This window comes from Sturnus vulgaris, chromosome 8 (genome assembly GCF_052056855.1).
Source record: "Sturnus vulgaris isolate bStuVul1 chromosome 8, bStuVul1.hap1, whole genome shotgun sequence".
NCBI lineage: Eukaryota > Metazoa > Chordata > Aves > Passeriformes > Sturnidae > Sturnus > Sturnus vulgaris.
Window position 1 is genome coordinate 3,494,370 of NC_142250.1, and position 14,044 is coordinate 3,508,413.

A 14,044-nucleotide genomic window follows, 5' to 3' on the forward strand; every position below is an offset into this window, starting at 1 on the left:
CAACAAGCGTCAGAAGACTCCTATGCCTCCCACTGTCAGGCAATAGAAGGGCACCTGGTAGATGAAGGGGACTGGAAATGGGTCCCTGCTCAGCAATAATAAAAATTCCTCCCGACCCTCACCCCCTAGCCACTTGCCACTTTAGAACAGATATGAGACCCTGGATCTAGAGAGTCAGCCAGATGATTTAGAAGAAAATGATCTGCCCAGTGAGCCTCCCCATTACGATTCATCTGTAAGACGGCTCACCACCTCCAACATAAAAAAGAAAAGATGGGTAAACGCAGTGGGTGACTCCCTTCTGAGGGGAACAAAGATCCATATATGTCGACCAGACCCATCCCACAGCGAGGTCTGCTGCCTCCCTGGAGCCCAGGTAAGGGATATCACTGAGAGACTTCCTGGGCTGATTCAGCCCTCTGGTTATTACCCACTGCCAATACTCCAGGCTGGCAGTGATGAGATTGAAAAGAGGAGTGTCAAGGCAATTAAAAGGGACTTGAGGACACTGGATCAAGTGGTTGATAGGACAGGGGCACAGGTAGTCTTTTCCTCAGTCCCTTTGGTGGCTGACATAAAGAGTGAAAGGAATAGGAGAACTCACATCATTAACGAGTGGCTCAAGGGTTGGTGTCATCAGCAAAATTTTGGATTCTTTGATCATGGGGAAACTTTTATGGCACCTACCCTGCTGGAACGAGATGAGATCCATCTCTCAGTTAAGAGCAGAAGATTTTTAGTTCATGAACTGGCAGACCTTGTTGAGAGGGCTTTAAAGTAGGTTTGAAGGGGGAAGGGGATGCAGCTGGGCAGTGTGGAATCAGGCCCAAGGGTGGTAAGCCTGAGTTAGGGGTGATATCAGTAGCCCAGCTGAGGTGCAGGTACACCAAAGCACGCAGCACAGGTAAACAAACAGAGCTGGAAGCCATGGTGCAACAGCAGAGCTGTCATGCAGTCACCATCACATGGTGGCATGGTTCACACAGCTGGAGCACTGCACTGGATGGCTACAAGCTCTTCAGAAGACGCAGGGAAGGGAGAAGAGGTGCAGGGGCGGCCCTTTATATTAAGGAGGATTTTGATGCCCTATGTATTGAAACTAGCGACAATGAAGTTGAATGGCTGTGGGAAAGAATTAAGAGCAAGGCCAACAAGGCTGACATCCCACTGGAAGTCTGTTACCCTCCACCCAACCAGGGAGAAGAGGTGGACAACTTATTCCATAAGCAGCTGCAGAATGTTTCAGGATGATCGGCCCTTGTTCTTGTAGGCGACTTCAACCTGGTCTGGTTTCCCTCTGGAATCCAGTGGAAAAAAGCTGCTCTGATGTTCCAAATCTCAGATTTTATGTGAGTAGGAAATGGGTGGCTCCTCTCCCTGGGTGGAGCATCTGCCAGTGGGATGATGGAATTTTATCAGGCACGCAGTGGGACTCAAGAAATGTACGAGCCAAAGCCTGCAACTGGAGGAAAAGACAGGAGTTGAGCTTAGAGAGCTGTACACATGAAATGCCACAGATTTGCCTGGAGCATGGCCCTCCCCGGCACCTTTTCTTAGAGTTCAATTGAAAACAAGCTAAAAGCTGGTGCTCGAGACTTTGGGAAGTTACCTTACTGGAACTCAGGCAGTGGAGTGGTTAAATGAAAGGATTATACCTTTATGGTGCTATTCTATGGGTTTGAATTGAAGGAAAGCGCTCCATTTTACTCATCTTAAGGGTAAAAGGCGGGCAACCTCCGAGGTCGCTGGACGTCCGCCGGCTTTCCGCTGTTTCATCCTCACCTTAGACTAGCCAGGCTGACACCCGCCTGGCGAAATGCCCAGAAGCAGCGACCGCGGCTGCTGGTGTTTCATAAGTTTTGCGCTTGTACGAGTGTATTGTTCGTACAAGATTCCCCCGACAACCTGCGTCTCGCCCCGTAAAAGATTCCCCCGTTCCACGTTTCGCACGCTGAATGTTCCAAATGGGCAAAAGCCGCTCCGCCCCCAGCTCGGCTTTAAAGAGCGGCGGCAGCGAAAACTCCTGTTCCATTTCCGGGAGCGGAGCGGCGGTTTCGAGCGGCGATCCCCGGAGCTCGGAGCGGCTCCAGCACAGGTACGAGCCGCGCTCGGCTGTGCCCCAGCCCGGGGCTCGCTGCGGCCGGAGGGGCCGCGCTGAGGGGAACGGGGCGGTTCTGGCGAGTTCCTTGGGCCGGCTTCCCCCGTGTGCCCCGTGCCCTGAGACGGCCGAGGGAGCGGCTGCCCGCGGTCTCGTCCTTGCCGCGGATCCCTGGGGACGAGCCGGTGCCGCAGCAGCGATGGCTCATGCCGGTGTCTCTCGGTAGCTCGGAGGTGGCTGCTCCGTGTCCGGCAGAGTTTCCGGCCGTGGCGCCCCGGGCTCGGCGCCGCTGCCCAGGCGGGAGGTGTCCCTGCCCGCCTCCCGGAGAGCTCCCGGAGCCTGCGCTTGTCTCCGCAGGTGCTGCTGCAGCGTCCGGGCAGCGGGCACTGAATCATGATTTTAAAGAGTTCAGATTGTAGCTAAGGGTTAGAAGTAATTCATATTGATAAGGGTGTAAATTAGATAAACAAACGATAGGTTGGTGATTATTGCATGCTTAAGCTCAAGATAATGGAGGTATTGTCACTGAGAACTTCTTTCGGTTTTGTTTCTAGAGGGAGGTGGAATAAGTGAACTCTTATAAGAACAGTTTGAAACCAGTAGAATAATGGCTCAGACCTGGAATTTATACCAATCAGTCACGTTGCAGGGGATACTGGATGGTGCCAGAGTGTCACGGAGACCTGATGAAGACTTTCCTTACTTCATCTTTCGAGACCACCAACCCAATTCAAGAGAAGAATTGTGTAAGCGTGATGGACTATTGGCCTCATTTTAGTACAGAGCGGAGGTGGGAGGTGCTGGGGTAATGCATATGTATGGAATGTAAGACTTTGGGAAATAAATAGAGGACAAGAAAGTTTGTACGGGGCTGCCACGTCTCTAGGAGATTACTCTCGTGCAGCCCGCCGGCGTCTTAATAGACCCACCCCTTTGTAACTTTAACTAGTTAGAGAATCTTTGTCCGTGAACATATCGGTTTTAACCATTCAATTTGGCGACCACGGCAGGTCAAGGTTCTACTCGGCAGTGAGACCAGCTCGGGTTGGTGACCCTATCGGGGTGCCCCTGGGATATTCCTTGGAAGAGAGGGCTCTGCCGCTCGGGCTGTTCATCCAGCAGCAGACAAGGATTCCTGACTGCTAAAACTCCGGAGAAAGCGGTATTTTTAAAAACTGAAACCGTTTTAATCAGTGGCCTGTAAGGCGTACGCATGGTCAGAAAGGCCATTGGGAAGCCGTGGGAGACGTCCCAGCACAAGCTGTGCCTATGCAGTGTGCTTGAGAGCGGTCAGTTGTATTTGGTGTGCGGCAGAGAGAGCGGTGGAGCTGTTGTGCCGGGCCGGGCTCGGGCTTTGGCTGCCGGCAGAGGGGGATTTTGCCGTTTGTTGGGCCGTAAAGAGCTCAGTTTGCTAGCAATTTGGGGCTAGCAGTTTTAAGGGCAAACCCTTGTCTGTGGTTATTATGCTGTTGTGAATGTGTCCTGACTGTGAGAGTGGCTGTGAGGGAAAAAAAGCCCCCTCCCCGCCGTGACTGCGGTGTGTGCGTACTTTAGTTGATCTGGAGTAGTAAGGGTGAATGCTTTAGTACAGTGTGTTTGTGAGAGTTTCCCGCGGCAATAATACGGCTGTGATTTTAGTTTTTGTGGAAGAGATGTTCGTTTGCATGTCAGTGAGAGACGGAGAGTTTTTGTATCGGAGCTGTCGTGTACTTTTAAAGTAACTCTGCCATCTTCTGTCAAAAGTGTGTAGGTTTTTTTGCGGGGAGGGGGGGGATTTGGGAGCTGAGACGTGGGCGTTTTGCAAGGAAATGAGTACAGACAAAGGACAGGATCGTTTTAGCAGGGAAGGGTAAAAGCGTTTAATAAGGGCTTAGTTGTGATTCTAGATACGGAGGTTGTGTTTGTTAGATAATAAGAGTAGCTTCTGTCTGAGAATCCAACCTAGCCAGACGGATAGAGGGAGTTACCTTCCCTCAGTGGTTTGGGCTGGACTCGTGGGAGTTTGTGAATTCAGTGATCAACCCTATATGCAATCAAGCATATAGGTCCCTGTGAAACACCTTCTGAATTTTTAAAACATTGGTGAGATGCAATGCATTGCCATACACCTTTAAATCCTGAGTCTGAGGCAGGGATACAACAACTAGTAGATTTATTTCTGACAATCTACAGGAGACATTAAACACCAAGTTCAGAAGATACGGGGTCTGACAGAGCAAGATGTAGAGACTTGGCTAGAAGAGGCATGGAGAGTTTTTAGCAACCGGAAAGAAGGGTGCAAAGAAAGGATGAGAAAATTGGTAACAGGAGTAAGGGACGAAGAAGAAGAAAAAGGGAGGTGTGGACAAGGGCCAACAAGGCAGAAACCACCCTGGCTAGGGAAAGACCAATGTGCATTCTGCAACAAAAATGAACACTGGAAGGACCAGTGCCCAAAATGACGAAAAGACAATAATCAAAGAAAAGAAGATTGAAAAGGTGAGGCAGTGGTTGCTTATGTTAAGGAAGACTGAGGTAGGCCGGAAGGTCTTACCCTTGAAGACCCTCTGGTTATAATGAAACTAAGGAACAAAAATAAAAAGAAATAGAATTTTTAATAGATACAAAGGCAATATATTTGGTGTTAAATAAAGCTTTAATGCTAATAACAGGTAATTATGTCATGGTAAAAGGGACAACTGGCCAATCTGAAAGAACTTATTTTTATAGGCCACTGAAATAGAATTTGGGAAACAATGGGGAATTCACAAGTTTTTATATATGCTAAATGCTTCATCAACACTTTTGGGTAAAGATTTATTGGAACGATTAGAGGCAAAAATAATATTTAAAAATGGGGAGATCATTTTGCAGGTTGAGGACCAACAATATGTAGAGAAGTGTTAGACCTGGTGTTAATAACCAATGAGACTAAAGTTGAAAGTGAAGATGAAATAGACAGGAAAAGAATGGATCAGGTATTTCCTGGGATGTGGGTTTCTAATATACCAAGAAGAGCAAAGAATGCAGCCCCAGTGCAAGTTAAGCTTAAAGAAAGAAAACAGCCAGTTGGAGTTACATAGTACCCCTTCAAAAAGGAAGATAGGGAAAGGATTAGCTCAGTAATGGAAAATTTTTTGCAGATAGGACTAATAAAAGAATGTCAGTCTGAGTTCAATACTCCTGTTCTACCTGTTAGAAAGCCTGATGGATCCTACTGAATAGTGCAAGATTTAAGAGCTGTCAATGAGATAACTGAGGATTTATACCGAGTGGTTGCCAACCCCTACACTTTGTTAACCTGTTTAACACCTGAACTAATACGGTTTATTGTTTTAGATTTAAAAGATGCTTTCTTTTGCCTTTGTCTCCATGAGGCTAGCCAGAAAATTTTTGCATTTGAATGGGAAAACCCCAAAACTGGATGCAAAACTCAGCTCACCTGGTCAGTTCTTCCCCAAGGATTTAAGATTTCAGGATTTGGAGAACAACTTGCAAAAGATCTGGAATCTTGGGAAGCTCCATCAGGAGAAGGACAGTTGTTGCAATAAAATAGCTACCAAAACTCAAGAGACGTGTGGAGTGGACGGTAAGCCTCCTAAACTTTTTGGGTTTACAGGGGTGTGGAGTATCCCAGAAGCAAGCCCCGATGGTGAGGCAAGCAGTTATCTACTTGGGCTACGAGGTCATTGCTGGACAAAGAACCTTGGGATGGAATGGCAAGGGAGCAATATGCCAGACCCCAAAACCCCAGACAGTAAAGGAACCGAGAACTTGCTTGGGCACCATGGGGTGGTGCAGACTGTGGATTTACAATTATGGGCTGTTAGTCAAACCCCTATATGCCTTGATTACAGCAGGAAACAGAGACATCCAATGGACGAAAGAAGCCACACGAGCCTTTGACCAGCTAAAGAAGGCCCTCATGTCAGCTCCAGCCCTGGGACTCCCAGATGTGACTAAACAATTATTGTTGTTTTCTCATGATAATCTGGGAATTGCTTTGGGAATACTAGCACAAGAACACCCCTCTCGAAGACACTGAGACCTGTTTCACTGATGGAAGCAGCCATGTGATCAGTGGAAAAAGACATGCTGGGTCTGCAGTTACCACGAGCAGAGAGGTGACAGAGTCTGGACCATTGCCAACCAACACCTCGGCACAGAAGACTGAAATAATTGCCTTAACCCCGGCTTTGGAACTGGGAAAAGGAAAGAAAATTAATATTTATACAGACTCAAGGAATGCATTTGGGGTGGTTCATGCGCATGGAGCCATCTGCAAAGAAAGAGCACTGTTGAACTCACAAGGGTAAAGCATTTAACATGCGCGAGAGAAAATAAAATTATTGTAGGTAGTCCAGCCACCTGAAAAGGTAGCCATCATGCACATCAAGGCACAGCAAACAGTGAGCTCTGAATTGGAAGAGAGAAATGAGCTGGTGGGCAGAAAGGCAAAAGAAGCAGCTAAAGGTGAGGTAATTAATGAAACAGTTGAGGCAGCTTTAGTTGCAGATGAGCAAATTTCTATTGAAGGTAAGCCAAGGTACAATGAAAGGGACAAGAAGCTCATTAAGAAAGAAAACAGAAGTTACAACCAGGAGGGGTGGGCTATTACAAATGAAAGGAGAGGAAGGCTTGTGATCCCCTCTTACATGCTATGGTCCTTAATGAAAGAGGAACATGAGAGAATGCATTGGGGAATAGATGCTTTGTACAATTATTTGAAAGATAGAATCATAGCTAGAACTTTGCGAGGCACAATAATTCAAGTGACTCACCAAGGTAGCCTTTGCCTCTAAACTAATCCCAAAAATATCCCTAAACCAAAGCTTGGGCAAATTGGGAAAGGATATGGACTCTGGCAGCAATGGCAAATTGATTTTTCAGAACTACCCAGGAAAGGGGAGGTATTGATATCTATTGGTGTTAACAGATCCCTTTCCAGGGTGGCCAAAAACTTTCCCTACCAGAATTGCCAGAGGGTGAGAGGTACCCAAAGCATTGTTATAAGAAATAATACCACATTTTGGAGTCCCAGCCACATTGTCTTCAGAAAGTGGGCCACATTTTATTTCAAAACTTGTGCAGCAAATTAGCCACGATTTAGGCATAGAACTAGGAACTTCATAGTCAATATCATCCACAGTCAGGAGGCCAAGTGGAGAAAATGAATCATTTGATTAAGCAGCAAATGATAAGACCAGGACAAGAGGCAAAGTTATCTTGGCTCTTCCATTAACATTACTGTGAATTCAGACGAAGCCAAGAACACAAGAAAAACTAAGTGCCTTTGAACAATTGTATGGAAGGCCATATGGAATTCAAGAAGGGACAACACCCACTCAAGTAGGGGGAGAAGCCCAACATAAATATATGGTGGCCTTAAACAAGCAACTTAGAAAATCTGAGAAACCAGTGACTGGGGCCTCGAAGCAGAGAATTGGATGGACCAGTACATGATGTACACTCTGGGATTATGTTTATGTTAAGTCTTTTGCAGCAAAGACTCTGGAACTGCAGTGGGAAGGACCATTCCAAGGGCTCCTCACCACCTATACTGCAATCAAAATCAAGGAACAAAATGTGTGGATCCATCACTCCTGAGTGAAGAAAGCTCCTGAAGGACTTTGGAAAGTTATATCGGGTGACAACGAATTGAAATTAAAACTTTCTTGGGTAAATAAATAGAGTGTGGGTGAAATGATAAGCATAGTTTAAAAACCCTCTGAAGAAGAGAAATGCTTGTAATTGTAAAGTATAATCAAGTCAGTATAGCCTGGAGAGTTGTGGCTTTTGTGACCATTGCTATAGCCACAGATGCTATTGGAGTTAATGCAACACCACATGTGTATAATGAGACTGGTGTATATAATGAGCCAAGGGAAAGCTTTTGACTTCTACTCCTGTAAGTCTCTGAGTCAGATGTGGAAATTTAGAAATGCAACAGTATGGGAAGGAAGAAATGTTTAGGGATGTGAATATGTGTTTATCTAGGATGGATTCCATGAATTTCACCAGGAGCCTGTGAAAGCTATTCAAATTGGTCCTGAGTGCTGTGACAAATATTTAATTAATTGCCCTGAGTTTAGGCTTAAAATAGAAGGTTGTTCAATTAAGGATTTTAAGATTGACTCTAATGGAACCCAAATTTGTACAGATCCCTGAAAAGATGAGGTTAAGATAACTCCACGAGGGCCAACACTAGCAGAGACCAAGGTCACTCCAATTCAAACCACTTCAGAGCCCGTAGTTGCCATAATTACCAAGATTGGGCCATATGCTCTTAAGAAGACAGGAATTCAGAAGTTGCTCGTTAATCCAGAATGGTCACTAAAATGGGTAGAGATGACAATGCAGGTGAATGCCTCTACCATTCAACCCCAGTGTGCTCCATTTTTAAGGATCTCTTTCATGGACTGGACCACCTGGCTGCAGAAGTGTATGCCTTATATGCCCAGAGAGAAGAGAGACCTCACTGTGTTATTGGGAGCAGGACTGGGGGTTTTAAACAGAATGGATTCAGAAGTACTAATGAACAAATTGACAGTGATTGGCAGTGATCTGGTTAAATTGCAACAACCTTTAAAATCCTCCTTATTGGCATTAGGTACCACCCAGTGGAAGCTGTCCAAAATATTACCAAAATGGGAAAACATGTGTTGGGGGTTGGTTTTTCCTTTCCTCTCTGTCTGTGGAATTTTTCTCATGGACATGCTAAGAAGCACTGATGGGGCAGGGGGATGGGGAGACTCTCTGTTTCTTTTTTTGGAGTTTCTCTTGCACGGTGGGGGAACACCCCGAGATTGGAAGAAGGTAAAGGAGGGTGGGGGGGCAGTTGCTGGCATTCCCTCGGTTTTGGCTCTGGGAGGAGGAATGCAGCTGGAAAACCTCGCCCCCCATCCCAACATGGGGGCTGCCACTTTTGGTGTTGGACCCTGCACCCCTGCTAGGATTCTCTCCTGCTTCAACCTGTCATCTCCAAGCATCCTGATGGAGCACCAGGACCGACACTGTCCCCAAGGATCCGTGAGCAGAGCCTCTCCTCCACCCTTCCCATCCAGGACACAGCTGCCATCACCCCCAGCACTCCTGCAGCCACGTGGGATCGCCGCATCTGCCCCTGCCCACCGGGAGCCGGCTGGCACTGACTGCCAGCTGTGATGGTAACTGCACCACAGGGGAAAGTGTCCACAACCAAAAAACTGTTACTGGGTTCCTGTCCTGTTTGTTGTTAATTTCATAGATGTCGTTTGGTTTGCCTGGTTTTATATATATACTAGTATATATACCTATATATGTGTATATATTTATATATATATAAAGAGCTGTTATTCCTATCCCCATATCTTTGCCTGAGAGCCCTTAATACCAAAATTATACTAATTCAGAAGGAGTCATCCATTAGATCTATTTTAGGGAAGGTCCTGCTCTTCCCTAGCACACACGTGTCTTTTCAACCCAGGACACTGCCCGAACCTGCCTTTCCCCTCACCCTTTTTCCCACAGTAACACTCCCTCCTTGTTACCCTCCTCCCTAATAACAATGTTTCTTGCACTGTCCTTGTACCCTTTAAGTTACAGTTGCAGATTATTTCTTCCTACCTCTGGATTTGAAGTATTCTTTAATCTCCACCGAGTAACCCATCTACAGTACCTTCCTCCATGAACCAATGAAGCGAATGATGCTGCTGTCTCCAGCCAACACTGCTCAACTCTGGATGCTCCCGGTCCTACCAACGGCATTTGGATGGCTCGTCCCTCAGCCCAAACAAAATTGTGGGTGACCCTGGAAAAAACTCTTCAACAGGACAATCTCTGCCTGGCCATGGGTGACCTCAGTGACCCTCTAGCCACGTGCCTGGTGGGAATTCTGCTGATGGCAAGAGACTGTCCCGTTACAGGTAAAAAATCCAGCCTGGTGGATACATGGGAGGAGTGGACAGGGATTTTGCTACATGCACCAGAGGAGCCCCAAAACTGGACCTATTGGGGTCCTCCCTGGCCACTTTCTGTATTTCGTTTTACTATTCAATTTTACATCAGCCTCTCCTACAGTCTGAATACATTCAACATCTCCTTAGAAACACCTGAGCCAGAGAACATGGCATTGAATGGATGGATCATATCCCTGATCATGCAGCAGCTCCCAGGAAGGTGCAATGGTGCAACAGACTACTGAAGAGTACCCTGAAGGCACTTGGTGGAGGGACCTTCAAGAATTAGGAAATGAACTTAGCAAAGGCCACCTGGATGGTCAAGACCCGAGGGTCCATCAGTTGAGCTGGTCCTGCCCAGTCTGAACCCTTGCACACAGCAGATGGAGATAAAGTCCCTCTGGTACACATGAAAAGAATTTTAAGAAAGACTGTTTGGATTAGTCCCACCTGAGACCAAGACAAACCCATCTGAAGGATTGTCTTTGCACAAGGACCTGGTTACACCTGGTGGATATTGCAGAAAGATGGAGAAACCCGTTGTGTACCACAGGGAAACCTAATCTTAAGTGAGAACTGAGTATAAGGATTCACAGTAGAGTCTAAAGAGGGTATTGATTTGGGTATGATGCAGATGGTAATAGAATAAGGGGTGGATAATGTCTTGGGTTGCAATACAGGATGTGACCAAAAGTGTGTATTCTATCCCCATCTGTTAAATACCAGGTGGGTCAGTGTTCTTTATGTTTTCCACAACCCATCCTTCCTCCAGGAAGATATCTTCTGTTAATGGCCATTGAGTCCCACTGCATGACTGATAAAATTCCATCATCTTATTGGGAGATGCTCCACCCGGGGCGGGGGGAGCCAAGCATTTCCTACCCACATAAAATCTGAGATTTGGAACATCAGAGCAGCCTTTTCCCACTGGATTCCAGAGGAAAACCAGACCCTTCTACATCATCACTGGACCTTCAGAGGAAAACTGCACCCTTCAACAGGAGCATTGCTTCAACTGAACCACATCTGTCACAGCAGGAGGATGCAGCCACCATTTAATGGGACTGCTACCAACACCCTGACTGACTGATGGGATGTCAGGTTGTATTCTGACTCTGTCAGTGTTTGGGGTTTGTAACACTGTAATTCTGGTTTTTGTAATATTGTATTTTTATTTTAATTTTTCTTAATAAAGAACTCTTATTCCTGTTCTCCTATCTTTGCCTGAGAGCCCCTTCATTTCAACATTATAATTTGGAAGGGGGGGCTTACATTTTCCATTTCAAGAGAGGCTCCTGCCTTTCTTAGCAGACTCCTGTCTTTCAAAGCAAGACAATTGATTTGAAGTAACACGCGAGGCTCCTCTGCTTTTAATTTTTGAGAGTATGTGTAGCAAAGGAAGCCTGAGGGAATTAATTAGGGAATACAATTGTGGTGTAGGTCCTTTTCAAGAGATTTTTATCCAAGTATATTCTGAAGTTAACTGGTTAATTTTCCCTTATTGTTTGTGTTTAAACTGGAACAATCCTCATTCATCTGCAATATTAAGGGTATCAATGGAAAGAAACCTGCCTGGGGCATTTGTACAGTGATATCAATTGATTGGGAAATCCCATTTTCTTGATTAAATAGAGCAAGGAACACCTTATATAATGCAATTTTATCAGTTTGAAATGAGAGCATAACCTCCATGTTCATCATCTTGAAGTTGAAATTGAGAGTGAATCTCTGTTGTGCCTTAGTTTTCAGGGTTTAAATTGATAGAAACCCCCACTCATTCCATCATGTGAGGGATTTACATTAAGGGGCAAAAAAGGCCTGGGGAAAAAAAGGCAGATAAAAAAAGGTGGTGAAAACAAGTAGGGGAAAACGGCAGCCAAAAAAGAAGGAATAAATGCGAAAAAAAAAATGAGGTATCTCATCCATCAGGAGCATAAACAGCCACAAAGGGGGAAAATTCATTGAATTTATTATCAAGCTACTCAGAGCTAAAAATGCACCTTCCCCATATTATTCTCTCCTTCCTGGACTTCATTATATTGCCCGGTCCCTCCTTCCCTCTTCCCCACACACTGACACAGAGGGATGTGGGTTACAGTCACATCATGTCACTGCTTCTCCCTCACGGAAACAAATCCTTGTCCTGCACTAGCCTGGCTTTCCACGCAGAGCAGAGCAATCAGATCCTTTGCGACAGAGAGACAAACAGACAGACAGAGAGGCCGTTCTTCACAGTCAGGTGCCTGATGCCAAGAGTGGGATTCCTCCTCAGCACGTGTCAGCTCTTCTTCTTCCTTTTCCAAAGACAGTCCAAAAGTCTCACCTTCAGGCCAATTGGAGATGATTTCCAGGAGCCCACGGCAATTTAGATTTCCAGTTCGATCGTGTTGTGCAATGAGGGCAATCCCCCAATCCCACTAGCATGGCTGGCAGGATGGATTGCAGAGAGTTTTCCGTGGAACAGCCAGCCCAGTACTGGCAGTGGCGATGAACAGGCACTGAGGTGACCCTGAGAGCAAGTGCAAGGCACAGGGTGCAGCTGAGAAAGGACAGCCCTGTGCCGGGCTAAGAGGGGAAGCTGGGCCTGCCCAGCGGGGAGAAGGTCCTTTCTCCACCCCCTGTTACAGGGGAGCTCGGGCCTTGCTGCACAGATACGGCTGCGGATTGGAGCACATCACACTCCTGAATTCATTGTCAGCCAGGCACAAACACTCGGAATGACCAAGGACAGGAAACCTGCAGGGAGGAGCAGAGACAGCGCTGGATGCCAGGGGAACACGTTGTGCCCCTGTCCCCCCATGCCCTGCCCGGCTCCCCGGCACTCACGACGAGCTGAAGCTGCTGCCGTCCTCCCACTGCAGCTGCTCGTCCCGTCTGCATGGCCGAGCCAGTAATCGCCGTTCCCGCGGAGGCGGAAGAACAAATCCTGCCAAGGAGAGAGCAGTGGGAGCTGCCCCGGCCCCTCGTGGGGACACGGCCCCGGGGCTCCTTCCCTGCAAGGCCCCGGCACAGGGCTGCAGCCCCAGCCCCACCAGCACCCAGCCCGGACCACGAGCACCCCCAGGCTCCCCTCAGACATCCCACAGCGCCCGCAGCCCCGCACTCACCATTTCCTCATCCTTGAGAATGGCCAGCGAGGACCCGAGCTCGGAGCACCGCTCTTGACTCTGCTCCCAGCTTCTGGAATCCTTTGACAAGTAGTAGCACACTCCATTGTATCCAACCCAGTCGGAGGGACAGCCCAGAACCAGAACCTGCGGAGTCGCAGGTGGAACTGGAAGCTGTGGTGCTGCAGGGGGAAGAGGAGAAGGTGTGAGGGTTGCCCTGTGCAGGGAGCAGGGACCCCGCTCTGCCCCGAGGGGCTGGGCCCAGGCTGCTGCCCCTCCCTTACCTGACTGCACAGCCAAGGCCACCGACAACGCCAGCACCAGCACCAGGAGCACAATCAGCGCCGAGGTGAGCACGGGATGGCAGCTGAACCACTCGCCTGCAGCAGGAAAGAGCTGCTGGCTGCCACAACCACAGCCCGCCCTCCAAGCTGCTCCCCCAATGCCCGGCGAGCACAGGAGGGACCTCTCAGCCTGTTTGCTCCTCCCTCCCTCCCTCCCTCTGCTGGCAGCCAGAGAGCCAAGAGCCTGGACACGGGCAGGGACACAGCGGTGGGGACAGCCAGGGACACCGCGCTGGGGACAGGCTGCAGCAGGAGAGCTGCACACGCTTGGGGGCAGCTGCGGCTGCCGCTTCCAGCCACTGCTGGCGCCGAGCGGAGCACGAGGCCTCTTCCACACATCGGGAAACAGCCACACACCTGCCAGCCCTGGCCTTGACACATGACACTGTCCCCTCCCTAGACGCCACAGGTGTGTCCCTGCACTCACCTGGCAATGTTCTGAGGATGTTTCTGTGTACATGACCGGGTGCTGATGTGCCCTGGTGAACCAGGGGCTCCCTCCCACTGCCATCCCTGCTGCAGATTCCATTGTTCACATCTTCACTCACTGCACGCTCACAAGGGGCATCCCCCTGCTTA

General features: G+C 48.1%; 1 long non-coding RNA gene across 1 annotated transcript; it reads left to right on the forward strand.

The window, feature by feature from the left end:
- Positions 1-4,118: 4,118 nt before the first annotated feature.
- LOC148222948 (uncharacterized) lies at positions 4,119-11,231 on the forward strand. The gene is made up of 2 exons (XR_015805002.1): positions 4,119-9,981; positions 10,162-11,231. It is a non-coding gene; the product is annotated as an uncharacterized LOC148222948 (long non-coding RNA).
- Positions 11,232-14,044: the final 2,813 nt, after the last annotated feature.